This window comes from Oncorhynchus mykiss, chromosome 3 (genome assembly GCF_057628025.1).
Source record: "Oncorhynchus mykiss isolate SJ-2025 chromosome 3, ASM5762802v1, whole genome shotgun sequence".
Classification (NCBI taxonomy): Eukaryota; Metazoa; Chordata; class Actinopteri; order Salmoniformes; family Salmonidae; genus Oncorhynchus; species Oncorhynchus mykiss.
Genome location: NC_143024.1, coordinates 46,011,854 through 46,017,911, shown reverse-complemented (window position 1 = coordinate 46,017,911; position 6,058 = coordinate 46,011,854).

Sequence of the window (6,058 nt, the reverse complement as noted above, 5' to 3'; positions counted from 1 at the left end):
TTTCAATTGCCTAGCTAGCGAATGCAACTAGCTAGTTTAGCCAACTTAAACACCCAGCTCAAATAGAGAGGGATGCTATGTTATCTGACTGGCTATGGAACTCTTCTAGGTGAATGGAATATGAATGACAGTCATCCAATATGCTGTAATAGAAATAAGGCCATGCTCATTAAAAAAATGATCGTCCTCCCTCATCTTTAACGGCACTGACCGCCACTGATGTCGAGTACAGTAAATGGCTGTGGTGTGGGCAAGGGGAGGGAGTTATCGGGCACAGAGGGTCTTTTGAGCAGAGTGGTGCCAGGGAACTTTCACAATGAGCTCCCAGATGGAAGGCCTGATTACAGATAATGTGCCAGTACGTGCAGCAGAGGCAAAAGAACAAGGGGGCCTAACCCATAGCTCTTGTTTCATGATCTGTCTCTCTCTCTCCCCTGTTGCATCAACCAGCATTTTATTATTAGCATGCCAGAGCCACCATAGCTGTCATTATAACCCAGGTTCCCATCTCTGTGAGCTTCTTCTATGTCTTTAATGACAGGGGATAATAGAGCATTGTTCTCTGTACTCCCTGGAGGGAGAAAAACAAGATTAAGTGGGTCCCGCTTACCTGAGCGTGGCTCCCACCAGGGGCCCTTCTCTACTGTTTAAAGGCTAGGACAAATAAACAGGGCCACCGTGGATGGGTGACATGCAACATTTTATAGCTGGGGTAACCCACTTCTTCTCCGTAATAAAGTACATTGGCATATGACTTGTCTTGCAGCCTTGCTAACCCACTTTGCTAAATTAGCTGAGCCCCTAGCTGTGTTTGTAAAATGTGTGTTTGTCCTTTGTGGAAACTGTACCAGGGGAGGTACTCTCGCCCTTTAAGCAGCATTGGAAATTATAATGTTCTGTGTTTCCACAATATACTTAGGGGAGCCTTTTCACAACCTCATAACAAACAATCCAACATCCCTTGACATACAGTAATAATAGGCAATTGGGAAAGATTTCAGGCCATGGAATATGCCATGGGTGAAAGGTCATATTGAGTCAGAGATACAGTATGTTGCCCTTTCCAGATTTTGGGGGTCATATAAGAGAGCCTGTGGACAGTAAGGTTGAAGGGGGTTAAAGCCCGCTGTGTCCTACTGGGAGCACATAGAGAGTGATGCCACAAGTGAAGGCAGAGTGAGCTTATTTAATATATATACACTACCATTCAAAAGTTTGGGGTCACTTAGAAATGTCCTTGTTTTCCATGAAAACATACATGAAATGAGTTGCAAAATGAATAGGAAATATAGTCAAGACATTCACAAGGTTATAAATAATTATATTTCATTGAAATAATAATTGTGTCCTTTAAACTTTGCTTTCGTCAAAGAATCCTCAATTTGCAGCAATTACAGCCTTGCAGACTTTTGGCATTCTAGTTGTCAATTTGTTGAGATAATCTGAAAAGATTTCACCCCATGCTTCCTGAAGCACCTCCCACAAATTGGATTGATTGGCACTTCTTACGTACCATACCGTCAAGCTGCTCCCACAACAGCTCAATAGGGTTGAGATCCGGTGACGGTGCCGGCCACTCCATTATAGACAGAATACCAGCTGACTGCTTCTTCCCTAAATAGTTCTTGCATAGTTTGGAGCTGTGTTTTGGGTTATTGTCCTGTTGTAGGAGGAAACTGGCTCCAATTAAGCGGCGTTCACAGGGTATGGCATGGCGTTGCAAAATTGAGTGATAGCCTTTGACCTTCAAGATCCCTTTTACCCTGTACAAATCTCTCACTTTACCACCACTAAAGCACCCCCAGACCATCACATTGCCTCCTCCAGAAACTTTTCATTTTTTCTGCATCTCACAAATGTTCTTCTTTGTGATCCGAACACCTCAAACTTAGATTTGTCTGTCCATAACACTTTTCTCCAATCTTCCTCTGTCCGGTGTCTGTGTTCTTTTGCCCATCTTTTATTTTTGTTTTATTTTTTATTAAGTTTGTCTTTATTCCAGAGCCTTTCAGACTTGAGGTACAGTACATTATCTGTCCATTCAGGACATTAATCAAAACAAAAAGTCACACAGAGAGGGAGAGAATTTGGTGGCGCTACAAAGTATTAACTTAAGGGGGCTGAATAATTTTGCACGCCCAATTTTTCAGTTTTTGATTTGTTAAAAAAGTTTGAAATATCCAATAAATGTCGTTCCACTTCATGATTGTGTCCCACTTGTTGTTGATTCTTCACAAAAAGATACAGTTTTATATCTTTATGTTTGAAGCCTGAAATGTGGCAAAAGGTCGCAAAGTTCAAGGGGGTACTTTCGCAAGGCACTGTACATCATTGCTCACAATGCATTTTGTTGACTATAATGCTATCCTCCTGATTCTTGGATTACAGGCAACATCCGTACCGAGCTAAAGGGTAGAGCTGCCGCTTTCAAGGAATGGGACACTAATCAGGACGCTTATAGAAATCCCGCTATGCTCTCAGACTAACCATAAAACAGGCAAAGCATTCAATACCAGACTAAGATTGAATCCTACTATACTGGCTCTGACGCTCGTCGGATGTGGCAGGGCTTACAACTATTAGCCATCTTTTGCCCATCTCTTAATCTTTTCTTTTTTTTTGCCTGTCTGAGATATGTTTTTTTCTTTGCAACTCTGCCTAGAAGGCCAGCATCCACGAGTCGCCTCTTCACTGTTGACGTTGAGACTGGTGTTTTGCAGGTACTTTTTAATGAAGCTGCCAGTTGAGGACTTGTGAGGCGTCTGTTTCTCAGACAAGACTCTTCAGTAGTGCATCGGGGCCTCCCACTCCTCTTTCGATTCTGGTTAGCGCCAGTTTGCGCTGTTCTGTGAAGGGAGTAGTACACAGCGTTGTACGAGATCTTCAGTTTCTCACATGGAATAGCCTTCATTTCTCAGAGTAAGAATAGACTGACGAGTTTCAGAAGAAAGTTATTTGTTTCTGGATATTTTGAGACTGTAATCGAACCCACAAATGCTGATGCTCCAGATACTCAACTAGTCTAAAGAAGGCTTGTTTTATTGCTTCTTTAATCAGGGCAACTGTTTGCAGCTGTGCTAACATAATTGCAAAAGGGTTTTCTAATGATCAATCTAATGATCTGACCTTTAAAATGATAAACTTGGATTAGCTAACAGAGCATGCCATTGGAACACAGGAGTGATGGTTGCTGATAATAGGCCTCTGTACACCCATTAAAAATCAGCCATTTCCAGCTACAATAGTCATTTACAACATTAACAATGTCTATACTGTATTTCTGATACATTTTATGTTATTTTAATGGACAAAAAATGTGCTTTTCTTTCAAAAACAAGAACATTTCTAAGTGACCCCAAACTTTTGAACGGTTGTGTATATTTAACCAAGCAGGGTGTAGAAATAACTAGACATCAGTGCCCCGTGTTGTCTGACATCATACTGTAATCAAACAACAATTCTCTCAATAATAAGACCATGGCAGTTGCGTACGATGGCAGCTGTGTCATGGCTGGTGTATCTGGAACCTGGAACTGTAGAACCCTTTCCACATAGGGTTCTACCTGGAACCCAAAAGGGTTCTTCAAAGGATTATCCCATGTGGACAGCCAAAGGACCCTTTCGGAATAATTTTTAGAAAGAGTGTAGAACATAGAAGCTGGAACTGGAACCTAGAACATTGAACATACAAAACTTTAGGCACACCTGCTCTTTCCATGACAGACTGACTAGATGAATCCAGTTCAAATGTATTGTTAAATTAATTTCAATCAGTGTAGATGAATGGGTGGAGACAGGTTAATGAAGGATTTTTAAGCCTTGAGACAATTGAGGCATGGATTGTGTGTGTGCCATTCAAAGGGTGAATGGGCAAAACAAAAGATTTAAGTGCATTTGAACAGGGTATGCTACTAGGTGCCCGTTTTGAATGTGTAAAGAACTGCAACCCTGCTGGGTTTTTACATGCTCATCAGTTACCTGTGTGTATCAAGAATGGTCCACCACCCAAAGGACATCCAGACAACTTGACACAACTGTGGGAAGCATTAGAGTCAACATGGGCCAGCATCCCTGTGGAACACTTTGGACCTTGTAGAGTACACGCCCCAACTCAATATTAGGAAGGTATTCCTATTGTGTTGTACACTCAGTGTATAACATGGAAATGGAATCTGCTCTGGTAGAGTGGATACAGTTCTACACACACGTCTCATAAAATAATTTATCCTCCGTGCATTTCGGCTAAAGCATTGTAGCCATATTATGGCATAGCATGACTGTGTAAATGCAGGCTTCTACACAAGATTCCTCTTGTTCAAATTCACGTAGCGGTTGGGCACACAAGTGCTCACACGCACGCACACACAAACGCACATTATACCAAACTATTTTTTTTTTTTTTTTTAAGTATTGAGTACACTCATAACAGGTGTATGAGGAAATTGGCTGTTCTGCTGTTTGTGTCAGAGGTTTGTGCCATTGGTTTCCCACCTGGGACTCCCAAGCCACCTTTATTCCCTTTATTCCTGTTCCCACAAGAGATCTGAGGAATAACTCATCACATGACTCTGACTTAGGGTCATCTTACAGCAATAAAGACTCAGAGCACCTGGGTAGTGCAGGTGAGAGACAACGATATGGAGTTTATCCTTAGAAACCACAAGGTCACTTAGTTCCCCCACACACATATGGATGTAATGTAATGAACTGAATGTAATCTCACCTGCTCTCCTACTCCCTTACTGCACTGTACAGAGAGACACATGCACAGTGGTCCTCTGTAGCTCAATTGGTAGAGCAACACCAGGATAATGGGTTCGATTTCCGGGAGCAGCCATATGTTAAATATACAGTATGCACGCATGACTGTAAGTGAATTTGGACAAAAGCGTCTGCTAAATGGCATATATCAAATCAGGTTTTATTTCTCACATGCACAGAATACAACAGGTATTACCGTGAAATTCTTACTTACAAGCCCTTAACCAACAATGTAGTTAAGAAAATAGAGTTTAGGAAATATCTTCTAAATAAACTGAAGTAAAGTAACACTATAAAATAACAATAATGAGGCTATATACAGGGGGTACCGGTACTGAGTCAATGTGCGGGGTTACAGGGTGTACAGAGCAACACACACTTTGCCTTTCCCTAACACAAACACATTCAAATACAGGGAACATTGTGAGACTGTAGGACATAGTGACACAACTCAAGAAATCAGTCCAATAGGAGACCATCACATAGGCTACAACTGTATGTATGGTATGTATGTATGGTACTGTACTGTATATGCATCATATTGTCGACATTGCGTGGGGACCCCATTGAACCACCCCCACTCCAGACCCCCTTGGCCCACCTCTGAGGATCATGTTATACGCCTCTGGAATGGGACCCATGTCTGTTCCTTCACTTATAGCGCACACATTTTCCACACGGCCGGAATATCTTTTACACTTTGTACGATTCCTGAAAAGATGGAAAATAACCGAGCTGAAGTCCAAGGCAGGGCCTTGTTCACACAGGATTATAAATTACTATCATAATGTTTGTCTTACTGGGCCAAATCATGTTTATATCATATAAGAAGAAGCAAAAGCATGGTGTTGTTTGTCAGCCAGAGAGTAGCACCATAAATCATTAAAATATCTATGAGATTTCCAACCATGTAAACCCCAGTGATTTAGTCAATATCTGTATCAGGTTTCCAGTTCCTGCAATAGACAGTACAATACAGTCATGGCCAAAAGTTTTGAGAATTACACAAATATTAATTTTCACAAAGTCTGCTGCCTCAGTTTGTAAGATGGCAATTTGCATATACTCCAGAATGTTATGAAGAGTGATCAGATGAATTGCAAAGTCCCTCTTTGCCATGCAAATGAACTGAATCCCCAAAAAACATTTCCACTGCATTTCAGCCCTGCCACAAAAGGACCAGCTGACATCATGTCAGTGATTCTCTCGTTAACACAGGTGTGGGTGTTGACGAGGACAAGGCTGGAGATCACTCTGTCATGCTGATTGAGTTTGAATAACAGACTGGAAGCTTCAA